At 43.0% G+C, this 19,896-nt stretch overlaps 1 protein-coding gene across 8 annotated transcripts in view; it reads right to left on the minus strand.

The window, feature by feature from the left end:
• Positions 1-19,896, minus strand: part of LOC126284616 (CB1 cannabinoid receptor-interacting protein 1-like) — a 908,627-nt gene that overhangs the window by 356,714 nt on the left and 532,017 nt on the right. The window lies entirely within an intron of this gene.

Below are 19,896 nucleotides of genomic sequence, written 5' to 3' on the forward strand. Positions count from 1 at the left end.
GCTCCACTAGCCAAGGAACCTAGAGGAGCTGGTGACGACACTGGAGTCGGCAGGGCTCCACGTCCCTGTCAATACCTTCCAGAATGTCATGGACACTCTTCCTGCACTTGCTGCAGTGGCACGCACTATGCAGGCGTTTGGCAGGTAGTCACAGAAATCGGAGTGGACAGTGAAGATATTACTTTTGAAATTTTAACGCGATGCTGTGCTAAAGTTGGTCTACTGGAAGCCATTGTCACAGCTTGGGTGATCTAATAAGTTTCTTGCTGCCAAGGGGGCGACGGTAATCGTACCGCTTAATAGGCCTACAATTTGCACAAGTTAGGCGCCACTGAGACTGACAAACTAACAAGTGATGGGACAGCCAGCTACTTTTAAGAACACATTTGCCAGTCGTTCAGCCCTTTAAGTTATACATGAGCCATGGCTACAGTTTTTCACCTTTTTTAGATAAAATGACGTATCTTATTTCGGGGAGAGTTGAAGAAAAATATCTTTCTAAAAATGACGAATTTTCAAAATTTATGTATTTTATTACATAAATACAAATTATCTATGCTTCTGGCATAGAATGCGACAGAATCATGGTGTCATTTTTCAACAGGACAATGCCCTTCCAAACATGGCAGATGTCTCTACGAACTGCGAGTGTGATGTTGAGGAACTACCATAGTGAGCAAGATCCTCAGATCTGTATCCGACAGGATATGTGTGGCATCTGAATTCCGTCCCAGGATATGAAGGACCAGTTACTTCGGCTTGTATGCAACAGCTTTATGACATCCTTCCCCACAGAATCAATGCATGCATCCATGTCAGCGGGATTGCAACTTCCTACTGATAAGTGGGCTCAAGCTGCCACGTTCTTTACAAATTTGGCTGATTTTGTAATCACTCAAATAACATCACATACCCCCTCTAGTCGTGAACTTTCATTTGGTTTGCTCCTTTCATCATTTTATCCCGCAGTGTATATAGGCATCTCAGTCCAGCGTGGTACCTCCCTCAGACCAAGGAGAAGTATTCCTGCTCATGGCAGAATTCTGCTCGTACCAGTAATCAGGACGGCTTAGAGCGAGAATTACAAAACCGCATTTCACAACATAAACCTTCTGTAGCTTTATGCTTGGCGCGTACGACTCTACTTTGTCGGAGCACATTAACAATGTCTTTTTTTTCTTAATTCGGCAATAATACTTGGTTATTTTTACAGATTTTTTTTAATTTTAAATATGGTTTTCTGTTGCTTACAGGTTTACAATGGTACTTTTTGTTGCAACAACGCTACCAAACAATAGAATTTGTTCATAAAAGCAAACAGAATGATGAGGAATATAACACACAGACCATGTATCAGAAATTTAGAACACTATACTAAATACAGCAAAAAGAAATAAAAAAGTAAATTACGTCTTTAAATGTTGTGTTACAGCTTGCTCTAGGAAATAACATTGTATGTACACCTTTAAAAGTTGTCGTAAGTGCGTGTTTCATTCAAATACCTGAAGTGAAACACTGTTCCTAAAATCATTTATTTAGGTCGGTTTATCGCCAACGGAAAGTCGTTTTATGTTGGTAGTAATCTTTCATTTGAAATAGTTAAGACATAAGAGGCTGAACCCCTTAGCGGCCAAACACTTCGCCGACGCTGTGACCGAGCGGTTCTAGGCTCTTCGGTCCAGAACTGCGCTACTGCTACGGTCGCAGGATCGAATCCTGCCTCGGGCATGGGTGTGTGTGATGTCCTTAGGTTAGTTAGGTTTAAGTAGTTCTCAGTCTATGGGACTGATGACCTCAGATGTCAAGTCCCATAGTGATTAGAGCCATTTGACCCAAACACTTCTTGCAGATCATCCCATGATGGGCTACACTGAACTGCTACCAAACGTGAAAATACCGAGAAAGAGTCTAGAACGGTATTAGTTGATAGGCGACTAAAAGTGTATGAAACAGATCAGCGAATAAGAATAAAGATACACATATTTTAAAAGAATTTTATGTTAAAAGGTTTAGTTGAAGTTTGGGTGTTGTTTTTGTTCAATGCGAACTAAACTAAAATGCAAAAATAAATTTCTAAAATATATCACGAAAATTTTAAAAAGAATAACGGTTGTTTTTGCTGTTAGACTTCTTGCTATGAATAAAGTGGTCCAGTACCTTGGCGAAGATCTCAAGGGACACAGAAAAATGTTGCAATTCTGAATCGCAGGAGTGTCGATTCACATTCGATTCAGCCATGCAACAAAGACGCGCAACATTGAGTACCGGTGTGGATAAGGCTTAACAGCAGCTGGCCAATCACGTGCGCAGTGTGTAGTGGTAGGTACTAAAAGGTCGCAGTGGAAGAATGTTGTATCAGGGGTCTCACAATGATCAGTATTGGGCCCATTACTTTTCTCATTATATGTTACTGATGCGTCAACTACTCCCTCCCGATGCAGATACCACCTATATGCTGATCACCTTCAGTTATATCTCACTGTAAGTTCAGCAAACATGCACACAGCCATCGATCATGTAAATGCTGACTTACAAGCTTTATCAGAAAGGTCGCAGAACTAAGGTCTGAAACTAAACCCTTACAAACTGCAAGCAATCTTAGTCGCCTACAAAAGACTTATTACTACACAGCACAGAGAATCTCTTCTATGCTTAATTGTAAATGGCGCCGAAATAAGCTTTTCTTCTTCTGAAAAGAACTTGGGGATGATCCTGAACCACCATTTAGACTGGACTAAACACACTGCTGCAGTCTGCAAGGAAGTTTCTGCATCCCTTCATTGTCTACAGAAGTATAAAAATATATTTCCATTCGAGCTTAAGAAGCATCTCTAACACTCCCTATTTGCGACTACGGCGATGCTATTCTTCAAGGACTTTCGTACGAAAACTCTCACACGCCTGGACTGGCGATGAATGCTGCGTATTATATATTTGTGACTTTCGTTATTACGATCATATCAGTTCAACCTATGAACAATTATCGTGGCTACGTGCTGATAAACTCAGGGACTGCCATACTTTGTGTTTACTCCATCGCCTCCTCCATCATCAGACTCCCTCTTACTTACCTTCAGCCATTATATTACTATCAAAACAGCACAGCAGAAATACTCGTTCTCAACCGAGTAAGATCCTCTCAGTACCACCACACAAGATCGTCATGTTTTGTAAATAATTTTCTGTACCAGGAACCCGACTTTCGAACTATCTTCCTCAAGATATCAGAGAAATTAAATCATTTCCAGGCTTCAAAACGCAGCTAATGGCTCACCTTCTCTCACATTAGCTATCTCTCTGCAGCCCACACTCTTCAATCCCCCCTCCCCCTACAACTTTTCCCTTCTCCTCGCTTACCGAGTTATTTTCTTAAATCAAGTCCTCTCCTAACAGCCACTGCTACTGTCATTCCAATTCTCTTGTTCTTCATCCTTTCTTCTTCTGACAATACTAAACATGGTTCAAGTTGTTCTTAACTAGTCTATGTTATTTTTAATGCACTTTGTTTTATTATTACTGTTATTATTGCCATTTATCCTTACATTCATTATTATCAACTATTATTATTATTATTATTATTATGCTTATTATGATCTGTATGATATAGTTTTTATGAATGTTTTGGTAATATATCTGTATGTGCTGTTCCTGGTCAGATGTAAGAGAGGGCTTTAAGCCCTAATATGGTCAGGCTAAATAAGCAAATAAATAAATAAATAAAATGAATACTTGATGCAGCTACTTGTCTTACGCTGACACATGAATTCTCGTCACCTACACGAAGGAACTGTCCTCCAGCTGCGGTGCTCTCGTCCTTCTAGGACTCTCACAGACTGAAATAGGAGGGTCGAGACATGACAGACAGACGCGGCTATAGACAGATAGGAGGAGAAGGAGATTAGTGTTTGGAGTCCCGTCGACAGCGAGATCATTAGAGGAGAAGCACAAGCTCGGATTAGGGAAGGACTGGGAAGGAAATCGGACGTGCCGTTTCAAAGGAACCATCCCGGCATTTGCCTGAAACGATTTAGGGAAATCACGGGAAACCTAAATAAGGATGGCCGGAGACGGGTTTGAACCGTCGTCCTTCCGAATGCTAGTCCAGGGTATATAGACTAATAATGGCAATGCTTTATCTCCTCGATAAAAATGCAAAGGAAGTAAAACCCAAGGACGCAGCAAAAAAACCTGCCACCATTGAAAATCCGCTGAAACTCTAACCCTTATTCACGTGCAATACGTTCAATATATTTTTTGTTCGGTACGAGGATCAGGTGTAACTAGAAATGGACATTACACGGACAGACAATGACGCTAATTTCTTTCATCTTTTCAAAGAGTCAGCGTACAAGCACTAATCATGAAGAGTATTTATATTTATAGACGTTATAACAAGGTGTGCATAAAGTATAATATCATTAATGGCAATAGTTACTGTATTTATGCATGTACTGTGACACGTGCCGTTACTGCATAAACTCAGACACCGTCGTCATGCATTCATGTCTGAAGCACACGGTATTGTAATAAATGCCGTGACTGCATAAACATAGACAGCGTCGCAAAAATGATATAATCACCCCTGGCGGGACTGAAATGACGATAAAACATAACATTTGTCTTCCTATGCGTAGTTTCACGAATGTACGAGCTTTTGAATTGCGACTGCGTGACATAGTCCTATGGGGGTTTGGACGGGCACTGGGGGTGTGCTCGGGTAGCCGAAGTGGTTAAGGTGGTTGCTCACGGCAAGTGGGAACACCGGGTTCGTGTCCCGGTACAAATTTTAATTTCTTGCGAGTAGCTGACGCTAATACATACTCACAATATGTGAATCTTTCGGAACGAGTACAATTTTGTGATCATCGCGTCTATATATGGTTGGCGGCTATGTCGCTCCGAGAAAGTTCGCTTTAGGAGGAGGTGTGCGAGTCCGGTTGTGTGTGCTGATCAACGGGGTGTCAGTCATGACTGAAGTGTTTTCGAGGAGACGTGTTGCGGGACTTGATAAAATTTATATAAGAGTTCAGGAACTTAAAAAACTGTTTCCTACAGTTACTTTTGTGGACTAGGAACAGCAGAGTGGTTGACGATTCTTGAATTTTCCAACACAGCTTCGTGGAACTTAGAACTGTAATGTCGTGTGTCGGATTTAGAAGGGGACCGTACAAACTTCCCCTCACCGATTTGGTACATTCCACTGTTTATATCGTCAGTTGTTTCTAGGTTATGCAGACTAGTGGTGTTAATAACTATCACGATGTGCTCTTCTGTCTGTCTTTGTTTGTGTTTTGGTGTCAGTATTTTCCGCACAACATTTTTTTCTGTTGAAGGAAAGACAACCGACCAGTTTCTGTTCTGTGAGATGCTGTAGTCTTTGCCCCTAGGTAGGGCTGGGACTGCTCGCAAGACAGGATATTCTCCAGGCAGGGCTGTAAAGCGACCCGTGTCCCAGGGAACGGCGCGCCCTGGCACGAGGAACAGCTCTCCACCTGCCCGTAAACATACCAGACCAGCCATGTTAATTTCGACGGACAATACGCTCTCCAGTACCGCCACCTGCTATGGAAATACACTTGTGGCACATTCTCCAGACGCTGGATTCTCTGGTGCTCATCCCAGTTCCGTTAATAATTCTACACGGAACTGTTCGCCGTTGTGCAGTTTTAATTTGATTGTGGTTTCTGTTTCCTGTACCACTTTAAAATGTAACCATGCAACCCAGCTTCTCTGCATAGCGCGACGGAGAACAGAAGCTGTATTTTGTTTCGAGTTAAGTGCATTTCTTCTTCTCCCCCTCCCCCCTCAAAAGTTCATTCGATAATTAAACTCAGCCTTTTTTTAAAGAGTATCTCCATAATGATGATTCAGAGTTTAAGGAATAATGAGGTAGGGAAAATTTATGAGTTTGTGATACTGATTCTTGGTCGGAGAAGGTACGAAGACAGATATGTTGTGAGATAACGCTTTCAGCGAAATATTGTAAATATTGTGGCCTACGAATCGGAGCTTGTACGACGTAACGAACTGATACGTTATGAACGTAGCTGATGACAACGTAACCGTACATCATGAAAGGGGCGAGGGGTGTGGGGGCAGGAATCTCCACGACAGACCTTTGTGTGACGACGTCGCGTTTGCGTTCGTTATGGAGGGCACCCTGTCATCGTCGATTGTGATGAAGCATCTTGTGAAAATTGTGTAGATACGTAGTTTACTGACGGCAGTTGTGGCCGAGCGGTTCTAGGCGCTTCAGTCTGGAATCGCGCGACCGCTACAGTCGCAGGTTCGAATCCTTCCTCGGGCATGGATGTGTGTGATGTCCTTCGGTTAGTTAGGTTTAAGTAGGTATAAGTTCTAGGGGACTGATAACCTTAGAAGTTAGATCCCATAGTCTTCAGAGCCAGAGCCAGAGCAATTATTTGACTTAGGCACAGTTGTAGCCTGTTGCAGATATTATTCTATCTGTACAATGAGCAAGCAATTAAGCATGTAAAGGAGAAATTTGAAAATAATGTTAAAGTTCAGTGAGAATAAATAAAAACCTTGATGTTTGCCGGAAACATTGTAATTCTGTCAGAGGGGGACTTGGAAGAGTAGTTGAGTGAAATGGACAGTGTCTTAAAAAGAGGTTATAAGACGAAAATAAAAAATAGGACATTAAGGATAATGTGGTGGAATTAAGTCAGGTGATGCTGAAGGCATTAGTTTAGGAAATGATACACTAAAAACCATAGATGAGTTTTGCTATTTTGGCAGCAAAATAACTGACGATGGCCGAAGTAGAAAGAATATGAAATGCAGACTGATTATAGCAACAACAAAAAATGTATTTGTTAACATCACATATTTGGTAACATCTAACATAAATTTAGGTGTTAGGACGTCTTTTCAGAAGGTATTTGTTTGAAGTGTAGCATTGTACAGAAGCGATACCTGGATGATAAACAGTATAGAGAAGAATGGAATATGAATATTTGAAATCTGGTGCTGCAGAGGAATGTACTGAATCGAACAAGGGAGAAAAGAAAAGAAATTTATGGGACAATTTAACTAAAAATAGGTGGGTTGACACGATACATCTATATGCGTATTACACAAGCCACCGTACGAGGCATGACGGAGTGTGCCACGTAGCAGTGCTTGTCATTTTATTTCCTGTTCCACAGGCAAACAGAGCGAGGGAAGGACGCCTGTCAAAAAGCCTCCAAGCCGAGACCTAATTCCTCTCATCTTATCTTCGTCGTCATTAGGCGAAATGTACGTCGGTGGCAGCAGAAACCTTCGGCTGTGGGTCTCAAATAAACCGGTTCTCTAGATTTCCGCAACAGTGCCTCACGAAAGGGACATCGACCTTCCAGGAATTACCATTTGAGGTTTTTTTTCCTTTTAATTTATTGGCTTTTTCGACAGACCCATTCAGCCATTTCAATAGTGGAATATCAATGGCGACGATACTAACGTAATCGCATACCACTCCCAGAGCGGAGAGAAACTCCGACCCGATCAGGCCCATTTGAAGCATCTCCGTAATACTCGAATGCTAATCGAACGTACCTGTAACAAATCTAATAACGGACTTCTGAATTTCTTCGTTGTCTTCCTTTAATCCGACCCAAGGCATGACCCAGATGGGTAAGCTGGTACTATTGTTCATGCCACATATCAGTGACATGGTACACAAGTATCGATTCAGATCATGGTAATATACTCCGACGAAGGAAAAAGAAGAAAAAAAACGCACCACGTAGGGATGATCCAAATGGGACGGAAATCAGCAGAAGTTATGTGCAGAAAAACAATTGATTACAATTTCAGAAAAGTTCATTCAAGTGAAAGAGCTTCACAAATTGAGCAAATCAATAACGCGTTGGTCTACTTTTGGCCCTTATGCAAACACTTATTCAGCTTGGCATTGATAGAGTTGTTGGATTTCTTCCTGAGGGATATCGTGCCAGATTATATCCACGTGGAGTGATAGATCGTCAAAGTCCCGAGATCGTTGGAGGCCCCTGCCCAGTATGCTCCAAACGTTCTCATTTGGGGGATCTTGCTGGTCGAGGTAGGGTTTGGCAAGCACGAAGACAAACAGTAGAAACTCTCGCGCATTGTCTTGCTCAGTTGTTAAGCCCAGGATGGCTTGCTATGAGGGGCAAGAAAACGGAGTGTAGAATATCGCTGGCGTATCGCTATAAGGGTGCTGCAGATAACAACCAAAGGGGTCCTCTGGGCAACAGTCATGCTGGTATCCCACCACTGTCCGCTTTGTCTGCAGAAACGTCTTCGGCCTGAAATCTAATTGACTGGAGCAGAATTGTCTTCAGTAATGAGTCCCGCTTCGAACTGAGTCCCGATGATGACTGAAGACGTATCTGGAGACGCCCCAGACAGCTGTCGGAATCCAATCTGTTTGTCACCCCTCTGGTTGCCATTCGCGACACCCTTACAGCACAGCGGTACTTCGACGATATTCTACGTCCCGTTTTGTTGTTCTTCACGGCAACCCATCCTGGTTCTAGATTTCAGCAAGATGATGCCTGCCTGCACACGGAGAGCGTTTCTACTGTTTGTCTTCGTGCTTGCCAAACCCTACCTTGGATCTTTACCCAACTGAGGACGTTTGGAGAATTATGGGCAGATTCCTTCAACCAAGTTGGGATTTTGACGATCTGACGCGCCAGTTGGACAGCGTTTGGGACTTTAGCTCCCAGGACATCCAACAACTCTATCGATCAATTCCAAGCCCGATAATTGTTTGCATAAGGAGCAGAGGTGGACTAACGCGTTATTTACTTACTCAGTTAGTGAAGTTCTTTCTCTTCAATCAATCATATAATTTTTCTGAAATTGTAATAATTTGTTTGTTCACACGTATGTCACATCCACTCATTTTCATCCCATTCGGATAATTACTTCGCGGTGCGTCTTTTTTCAACGTGGTGCAAAGATTGGAAACTTGTTTTATACGTTCAAAAAAGGTAAAAAAAATGCTGTAACCTGTGACTATAACATCAGTGCGTCACAAATGCCATTAGTCAACTCACATAATTATCTAAGTAATTTGCAGGAATATGAAATGTGATAATCACGTAGGCTAGATTGTAGGTAAGGCAAGTGGCAGATTTCGGTCCATTAGCGAGGCAATAGTAAAATGCAGTCAATGTACGAAGGAGTGTGTTAATAAATCACTTGTGCTTCTGATCTTAGAATATTGATCATGTGAATGGGGATCTTGCCAAATAGGACTAAGAGGGATATTGATCGTATAAAAGTAGGCCGTAACGAATGGTTCAAAAATGGCTCTGACCACTATGGGACTTAACATCTACTTAAACCTAACTAACCTACGGACATCACACACATCCATGCCCAGAGCAGGATTCGAACCTGCGACCGTAGCAGTCACGTGGTTCCTGACTTGTTTGACCCATGGAAAAGCATCATGGGGATGATGAAAAAACTGAACTGATAGAAGCTTGGAGACAGATGGAACTTACCTCGTGAAAGTAAAGCTACAAAGTTTGAAGAACCAGCTTTAAGTGAGGAAACTACGAATTTACAGCAGCCCCCTATGTAGCCCTGCCGTAGGCATCGCGAAGGCAAAGTTAGACTGTTTACAGCACGCACAGAAGCGTGTATGCCGTTATTCTTCGCGTGTTCCATTAGCGACTGGAACGCGAAGAAACCCTATGCGTGTGGTACCAAGCTAAATACCCTGCATTACGCACTGTGGCTTACAGCGTATCTTTGTAGATGTAGATACTAATGACGGCGTGACGGTGCTTCCGCGTCGCGTAGCAGCGTCATAAACTACTCGCAAACTCAGATGGGCACACAGTTAATTGAGATTCCTCGTTAGGAAAAATTTCGGGTGCCTTATGGGACGCCCTACTTCGGGAAACTAATGGAACTTGTTACTGTCCGGCTCAATCCTTTTAATGAGGCACACGACGCTCGTTAGATGTAATCTAAACCTGCACCTACACCCACATCTATATGATTACTCTGCAATTCACAGTTAAGCGCGCGGCAGAGGGTTCTTAGAACCACCTTTGGACTATTTCTCTACCGTTCCATTCTTTAACGGTGCATGGAAAAATGAAGACTTAAATCTCTCCGTACGAGCTGTGATTTCTCTTTTAATTTCGATTATCATTTCTCCCTATGTAAGCTAGCGCAGGTAAAATATTTTCGCATGCAGAGGAGAAAGATACTGATTGAAATTTCCCGAAAAGATCTCGCCGCAGCGTGAAATTTCATTGTTTTAATGACTGCCAACCCAATTCACTTATCATATTCATGATACTCTCTCCCCTATTTCGCGATTATACTAAACGAGCTGCCCTTCTTTGGACTCTATCGATGTCCTACGGCAATCCTATGTAGCAAGGATCCCATATCGCACACAAATACTGTAACGGATGACGGGCAAGCGCAATGTAGGCAGTCTCTTTAGTAAACCTGTCTCATGTTATAGGTGTTCTGTCACTACAATGTAGGCGTTGTTTTGCCTTCCCCACAACATTATCCATGTGATCGTTTCAATTTTAGCTGTTTGCAACTGTAATTCCTAGGTATTTAGTTGAAATGAAAGCCTTCAGTTTGCGAGATTTATGGTGTAAGCGAAATTTAATGTATTTATTTTGGTACTCATGTGGATGACCACATTGCTTTCATTATTTAATTCGATTGCCACTTTTTGTACGATGCAGATATCGTGTCTAAATCATTTTTCAATTGGCTTTCAACTTCTGATGACTTTTGCTAGGCGGTAATGGCAGCACAGTCTGGAAACAATCTAAGAGGGCTGCTCAGATTGTCAGCTAAATCTTTTATATAGTCTAGGAACAGCAGAGGGAGCCCTTGGAGAAGGCCAGATATCGCTTACGGTTTACTGGATGACTTTTCGTTGATTACAACGTACGGTAACCTTTTCGGTAGGAGATCTCGAATCCAGTCGCATAAGTGAAACAATACCCCATAGCCGATCAATTTGAGTAGAAGTCACGGTGTCAAAACCCTTCTGGAAATACAGAAATATCGAATCAATTTGAGCTCCCCTGTCGATAGCACTTCTTACTTCATGTGAATAAAAAGCTAATTGTTTTTACAAGACCGATATTATTTGAATCCTCGACGACTGTGTGATAATAGACCGTTTGTCTCCAGGTGCCGGCCGGAGTGGCCGTTGGTTCTAGGCGCTACAGTCTGGAACCGAGCGATCGCTACGGTCGCAGGTTCGAATCCTGCCTCGGGCATGGATGTGTGTGATGTCCTTAGGTTAGTTAGGTTTAATTAGTTCTACGTTCTAGGCGACTGATGACCTTAGAAGTTAAGTCGCATAGTGCTCAGAGCCATTTAAATCATTTTTGATCCTCCAGGTCATTAATAACGTTCGAACACAGTGCATATCCCAAAATCCTACTGCAAATCTAGGTCAGTGGCATGTGTCGGTCTGTAATTCAGTGGATTACTTCTATTGCCTTCCTTGAGTATTGGTGTGACCTGTGGAGCTTTCCAGTCATTAGGAACGTATCTTTCTTCCAGCGAAACGTTGTATATGACTGTTAGGTGCGGTGCTGCTGTATCAGTCTTGTTCGAAAGACAACCAGTCAGTATATTGTGTGGACAGGAAGACTGATTTTTAAATTTTTTTTTAATAAGTGCTTTAAGCTGCTTCGCTGCACCGACAATGACGAAATCACAAGATATGTTTGCACAGTCCCCAACAATGATATTGTTCCGTGTAAAAAATTAGTACTTGATATTGAATCGCTATTGGAAAGATTGCGGTGATTTACTCTTCATTAGGGATCGCCTACTGCCGGGACGGAAACGCATTCTGTTTTGTGAGTATGTAGACCGAGGACCTATTAGGCGTCCTTAGACGCAATAACACAGTATTCAAGACTGTTCCATTTATTACTCAGAACACAAGTAGTTTCCGTGTCTTCTGGGACGGCTAGTGTCTACGTAATACGGAGAGGAACTGCTGAATCCAATAGCAGATTCATGATTGCCGAGGATGCTGCATCAACTCCGAGAGGAAATCGATGGTGCGGCGGTTTCGTCATCAGCTGGAGAAATACAAACACCCCATCAGTAGCTGTGCATGGAGATGCCGGTGACTGCGTGGTGTGTGTGATTTGCACGCTGTTTAGGGAAATATTCAATCCCTCCCAGATAACAGCCCTTGTTGTCCCCTCAGGCAGACCATGATGTCAGATACCAGTATGCAGTGCTGAATGCTGAACCTGGTATGCCTGTACTGTAGTCCGTCAGGCTCGTGTGACGCTGATATTTTAGGATAGCTTCTACCATGAATCGGGGCCGTGTTGATCTCTCAACTAACCATCAGTGCTGGCTGCTGAGCTGATGTCAGTACTGGTTCCTGGACTCCATTATCCAGAGGGCTACAGAGCGCTGATCTTATCGCGAACCAGCAACTGTAAACACAACACTAGAAAAAAAACACACACACACACACACACACACACACACACACACACACACACACACAGGATATTGCCACACCGTAAAGGTAGAGTCTTGTACCACAAGGAAGCAAAGGAGAGAATGATGTTATGGATGCCCGGTATCCTCTTTCTACAACACATGAAACTGCTACTTAACTGTAATAGAGTCCATGTGTTGTGGTACAAGCTAATCTGTAATAGTCCTCTTGCAGACAACATTGGTAACCTTGCTATTACAAAACTTTAGTCACTAACCTGGTTGCTACGTACTGTTGTCACCTGCGATGAACTACAGGGTGGTCCAGTGATCATGACCGGGCCAAATATCTCACAAAATAAGCGCCAAACGAAAACACTACAAAGAACGAAACTTGTCTAGCTCGAAGGGGGAAACCACATGGCGCTATGGTAGGTCCGCTAGATGGCGCTGGCATAGTTCAAACGGATATCAACAGCGTTTTCTTTTTCAATAGGAACCCCCATTTTTATTACATATTCGTGTAGTACGTAAAGAAATATGTATGTTCTAGGTGCACCACTTTTTTCGCTTTGTGATAGATGGCGCTGTAATAGTCACAAACATGTGGCTCACAATTTTAGACGAACAGTTGGTAACAGGTAGGTTTCTTAAATTGAAATACAGAACGTAGGTACCTTTTGAACGTTTTATTTCGGTTGTTCCAACGATGTAATACATGTACCTTTGCGAACTTATCATTTCTGAGAACGCATGCTGTTACAGCGTGGTTACCTGTAAATACCACATTAATGCAATAAATGCTCAAAATGATGTCCGTCAACCTCAGTGCATTTGAATATACGTGTAACGACATTCCTCTCAACAGCGAGTAGTTCGCCTTCCGTAATGTTCGCACATGTATTGACAATGCGCTGACGCATGTTGTCAGGCGTTGTCGGTGGATCACGATAGCAAAATCCTTCAACTTTCCGCACAGAAAGATATCCGGGGACGTCAGATCCGCTGAACGTGCCATGGTGTGGTGCTTCGACGACCAATCCACCTGTCATGAAATATGCTATGCAATACCGCTTCAACCGCACACGAGCTATGTGTCGGACATCCATCATGTTGGAAGTACATCGCCATTCTGTCATGCAGTGAAACATCTTGTAGTAACATCGGTAAAACATTACGTAGGAAATCAGCATACACTGCACCATTTAGATTGCCATCGATAATATGGGGGCCAATTATCCTTCCTATCATAATGCCGCATCATACATTAACTTGCGAAGGTCGCTGATGTTCCATTTGTCGCAGCCATCGTGGATTTTCCGTTGCCCAATAGTGCATATTATGCTGGTTTACGTTACCGCTGTTGGTGAATGACGCTTCGTCGCTAAATAGAAAGCATGCAAAAAATCTGTCATCCTCCCGTAATTTCTCTTGTGCTCAGTGGCAGAACTGTACACTACGTTCATAGTCGTCGCCATGCAATTCCTGGTGCATAGAAATATGGTACGAGTGCAATCGACGTTGATGTAGCATTCTCAACACCGACGTTTTTGAGATTTCCGATTCTCGAGCAATTTGTCTCCTATTGATGTGCGGAATAGCCGCAACAGCAGCTAAAACACCTACTTGGGCATAATCATTTGTTGCAGGTCGTGGTTGACGTTTCACATGTGGCTGAACGCTTCCTGTTTCCTTAAATAACGGTGAACGGTCCGGTCACTTGGATGATGTCGTCCAGGATACCGAGCAGTATACATAGCACACAACCGTTGGGCATTTTGATCACAATAGCCATACATCAACACGATATCGACCTTTTCAAAAATGGTTCAAATGGCTCGGAGCACTATGGGACTTATCTTCTGAGCTCATCAGTCCTCTAGAACGTAGAACTACTTAAACCTATCTAACCTAAGGACATCACACACACCCATGCTCTGAGGCAGGATTCGAACCTGCGACCGTAGAGGTTGCGTGGTTCCATACTGTAGCGCCTAGAACCTCTCGGCCATTCCGGCCGGCTCGACCTTTTCTGCAATTGGTAAACGGTCCATTTTAACACGGGTAATGTATCACGAAGCAAATACCGTCCGCACTGGCGGAATGTTACATGATACCACGTACTTATACGTTTGTGACTATTACAGCCCCATCTATTACAAAGCGGAAAAAGTGGTCCAACTAAATCATTCATATTTCTTTACGTACTACGCGAATATGTAATAAAAGATGGGGGTTCCTATTTTAAAAAAAGACGCAGTTGATATCCGTTTGACCTATGGCAGCGCCATCTAGTGGCCCAACCATAGCGGCATCTGGTTTCCCCCTTCAAGCTGGACAAGTTTCGTTCTTTGTAGTTTTTTCGTTTGATGTTTATTTGGTGAGATATTTGGCCGGGTCACTGTCAATGAACCACCCTGTGTATCCGCTTCGCTATTGAACTGACAGACGCCAAACTGGAGAGTTAGTCAATCGAGTGAGCTCCTCCGGTCAGCGGTGGCAGCCTAAATGCTTACTGTCGAGAGGGCGTTGGGGCGTGTTGCTTGCTGGTGTGTCTCTGGCCTCTGTCGTGCTAGGCGCGCTTGATCCAATGCCTACTATCGGTCTTCGCGCTACATCTTTGCCGACAGGTGTGCTGGCGGCAGCTTACGCCGGCACAACAAACAGAGAATTGGACGTGAATGACAGGAACGCCATAGATTCTTTTCATTGAATACTCTGAGCTACTGGGGGGTGCAATGTTTATGACGTTGGGGAGAGGTTCCACTGTACGACTTCATTCGTACTGACTGGACCGGTTCTTCTGTCCTCAAATTGTCAGCGGTCTTTAGTTCCACGACATTTGCTTAACAAATTTCTTGCAGTGTCTTTACTGCTCAATCAGACTCGTGCTAGGCGATGTTGCGTCCTACTAGGGTAGCTTACATAACATTGCGAGAGTAACGAAGGAGGTTCAGGACCGTGCTCTTCCAGTTTCTACTGAACTCGCTCGCAGTCGCACACAAATGTATCAACGTTATTGTCTTCCTGGACAAGTAACAGTGTTGAAATGTTTAGCGCTTCCTGGCTGGCGGCTATTGATACTTCCACTGATTGAGTAACGCTGGCTATTCGAATTTGGAAAATTCACCTCGCATTTCCTTACTAATTTGGCGTGTAACTCTTTCGAGGTGCTACGTATACCTACAGTCAATGAACAGAAGCACAACCTTTGAACATCTGTTTCGGAAATATCCTCATCGCGAGGTCCAAGAACCGTCCACCCCAAATGTGCAGAGTTGCGCTGAACGGTTTTGACGACACTCTGCGTTGTGTAGTTCCGGCATTGTGGTTGGTCTGCTGCCACCAGCTGTGCAACGTGGAGCACCAGTAAACACGATCCACTCACTATCGATCTCTTCAAAGAGAACAGCATTGAATTTGGGAAAAGGTACTTCAAAGAGCATCGTGAGCTGCTGCGTGATGATTTCACAAACTGCATGCGCTTGCCTTGAATGAGCGGTGGTCATAGTCTTTCAGTTATATCCTAGACAAAACAGACTTAGGTAAAGCATTTCTTGTTTACTTGCAGGCAAATGGCTGCAGTCCTGGTACACAATGCAATGCCAGCGCCACAGTGCCGTACCGTAGCACTTCGGCAGAGGAACAGAAACGAGATATCCCAGTCCACTGATAAATCACCACCATTTGATATGGCGGTTACTTGGCATAGACGATCCTGGTGTTGTCAAACAAATCTGAAAGAGGAGGAACGAAGTGAGAGACCTCTTCTCTGTCAAGAACCACGAATCGCAAGGGAAGTGGGAGGTCTGACGCTCGAATATCGACCTGTCACAATTGAGACAACGATGAAAGAGACGAAAATCAGTCGTGGATGAATTCTCAACGATTTTCAGGATATTTTGACCATGAGGAATGCCGCTGAGGAGTGTTTTCGAGAATGGTGGTAAACAATGATACGTTGCGCTGAGCGACGACAGGCAAGTATAAATATGCGTTATAATTTGTAGTTTCAATTTTAAATGAATTGTTATATTAAAATGCTATGTCTGTTGCTTGTTTTAGGCTCTGCGATTCGAGTCCAGTCTATGTGTTCCATTGCTGCAACAACGAGTATACCGTTTGAGTTCATCCGACGGACAGCGAGGGTTAGTCGACCTGGAAGACACTGTCAGGACTTATCAATAATCAAAAATATGTCTTCCTAATGGAATGAAATGTTGAAGTTGTATTCACTATTGTATCTTATGTCAAATTGGGAAAATTAAAAGTTTTGTTCTGTCATGTATTGGGTAATGTTGATTCTTAATAGGCAAGAATTCTTATGGAGAAGTACTGAAATAGCTGAGGTGAGATAACTATCATTTTAAGGGCTCTATTCAAAGGAAGATTTGTTAAGCAACTTTAAGGAAATCTCTCTGACCGCAGATGAAGTCTATGTAAGCTTAAGTCGAAGACTAATCATAATAAACGCTAATTTGCATAGTGTGTGATCGGAAGTGATATTAGTATTTATGATTGTTAACAGTGAAAGGACCTCTATAATTAACTGGCACGTCAGTATTCAATCACGTACTGATCTTTGTAAATTTTTGAAGCTCGTTTAGTCGCCATTAATAACGATTAGTTAGTGAAAGGAGACGATCGAATAACATTACGAAAGCTTAAGAATTTAGTTCGCGTGAATTTTGGCCGAATGATGTGAACTCACTTATTGACGGCAATTATAGTTTGGTGTAGCACTTATATGACTGAACTGCAAATTTTATATCACAGCAGCAGATATCTGTAACGAATATTAACGAGATATTTTAGTATACATTGTCTACATTCTTCGTGTTATCTCTGACGGCGTTTCGTAACTGGTTTGAACATTCCAGAATCAGATTTTCATTCTGCAGCGGAGTGTGCACTGATATATGACACTTTCAGGCAGATAAAACTGTGTGTCGGACCGAGACTCGAACTCGGGACCTTTGCCTTTCGAGAGCAAGTGCTCTACCATCTGAGCTACCCATGTACGACTCACGCCCCGTCCTCACAGCTTCACTTCGGCGAGGTACTGGCAGAAGTGAAGCTGTGAGGACGGGGCGTGAGTCGTGCTTGGGTAGCTCAGATGGTAGAGCACTTGCCCTCGAAAGGCAAAGGTCTCGAGTTCGAGTCTCGGTCCGACACACAGTTTTAATCTGCCTGAAAGTTTCGGTTTGAACATTAATGTTTAACCTGTATTAATGAAGTTTTGAGGTGATATCAAATGGAGGTGGTTATTTAACAGTATCAGTACTCTGGAAAGGTTTATAGGCAAAATTGTCAACATAAATGTGTATGAAAGAAGAAACTACAACCAGAGATTAATGTACTGTTTGAACATTAATTTACTGAGACCTGGTTTGTTTTACAAAATTGCAAACTTTTGCTCACGAACGCGGTTCAACATTCTACGTCCGAAACATTCCAAGTTGGTTACAATGAAGTGCAGCTACTCACAGAGATCCAGGGTGGGATGTAATTATCGTATAGCAGGGAAACTTGGTAGATATGATTAATGCGGAACCGATTTACGCTGAAAAAGAAAGTTCCAATCTTGGGTACCAGGTGTAAATCTTGTGTTATACAGAATCTCATCGGCGTCTCCAGTACTCGTATTGAACAAACTGCGTAACCAGCAGTTAATAATAAATCAACATTATGCCTTTATCACTTGTTCGTCCTTTTCTGTCTATGTCCCATTCCTAATACATTAAATATGGATACATTTCTATACATCTTTCTTGCATTCACAGCGCCATATTTGCACCTGGCGACCAAAATTGGAGCTTTTTTCAACATAGATCAATTCCGCATTAACACATTAGAATATCTATCAAGTTTCGCTCAATACTATAGTTACAGCCGACACTTCATCTCTTTGAGTAGCTGCACTTTAATTGTAACCATGCGGTACTCCCTGTAAGCGAAAGCGTCTGCTGGTAAAGAACTCGACTTGATAGGAGGAGGATGCTGACTGATGCGGATTCACACTGTTCCTGGTTAGACTGCGATTGTGCTGCTGCATCGTGGCGACACACTGTCACCACATCAACTATATAAGAAATAAAAGTCCTTAAACATCAAATAATTCGTTGTGGGGAGCAGCAACTGACATCATGAGCGGGCCGGAACAGCGCACGTGCTCGCTGAGTTGCGCGACTGCTCTCACCCATTCATAATGTCGGCCGAGGCGCCACTGGAAATGTTGCAGTTGTGTCAGGCCTATCCATGTGGTTTATTTAGCTGTCTAATTACTATGACCGCCAGACTAAGGAGCAAAGCAAGCAGCGGGAACCTGACGATTCAGCACCGTCGAAAATAGCGAAGATCAAACCAACATGAGGCAAGTAATGCTGAGTGGTTTTTTGGGGCTACCAATGGGTGGTGGAAACAGACGATACTAGCCAGGGCAAAACTTCCACGGAGTGTACTGCAGAAATCTCATGACGAGGTTATGGGAGGCTGCTGTCACGGGAAGTGTCCGAGTGGGGAACACAGTCACACATTCGGCGTCTATTGGCCGTCAAATTTCGCCTCAAACCCCCCTCCCCCCCCCCTAATCAGAGTACCTCACTGCCATGTTACCCAGTGACTTCTTCCTCTTTCCTCGCACGAAGAATTCATTGCGTTGCAGGCAGCTCCTGAAAAACAACGAGGCGATTTTCGAGGTGGAAGGCTTCCATAACGCTTTGAGTCCCAATAACATAAAGAAAAATTTAACCTTATAATTTCAAAAGATAGAGCACAGCAGTCAGTCATTCTTTTCTTGCAGGTTTTATTCGGCACATCTAGATTTTGGTTAGTGCCTTAAAATGTTTCACAAAATTGATGTTCATCGTCACGCTGAACAGCGAATACGAGAGGGAATTGACAAGAAGTAAAGAATCAATTGTTTTAAGGAGGTAGTTTCACTTTGTAACCACTGGCACGTTGTTTTCAACGGCCCATCATTTCATGGAAATTTGGAAATTTCTGGTAAGATCTTATGGGACAAAACTGCTGAGGTCATCGGTCTCTAAGCTTATACACTACTTAAACTAAGAACAACATACACACCAATGCCCGAGGAAGGACTTGAACCTCAGACGGGGGCAGCCACGCGAACAGTGGCAAGGAACCTCAGACCTCACGGGTACCCCGCGCGGCTCATGCATAAGGTATTGGTACTAAAAAAATAGTAATAATAATAATAATAAAACTGTATTTTCAGTCGAAACTACTAGTACGCAAGAGGTTAACAGTCGAAATTCTGCAGACTTTTATAACCATCGTCTCTACAAAGTGATCCATCTTTGAGTAAGACTTGTCGCATTGGAGGATGAATATGAAGTACACATTCATCAAGTTTCATGGCCGCAGGGCGATTTTTTTGCGAGTGATAAACTTTTACGACTACTCCTCATACGTGGACAT

The sequence above is a fragment of the Schistocerca gregaria genome, chromosome 8 (assembly GCF_023897955.1).
Source record: "Schistocerca gregaria isolate iqSchGreg1 chromosome 8, iqSchGreg1.2, whole genome shotgun sequence".
Classification (NCBI taxonomy): domain Eukaryota; kingdom Metazoa; phylum Arthropoda; class Insecta; order Orthoptera; family Acrididae; genus Schistocerca; species Schistocerca gregaria.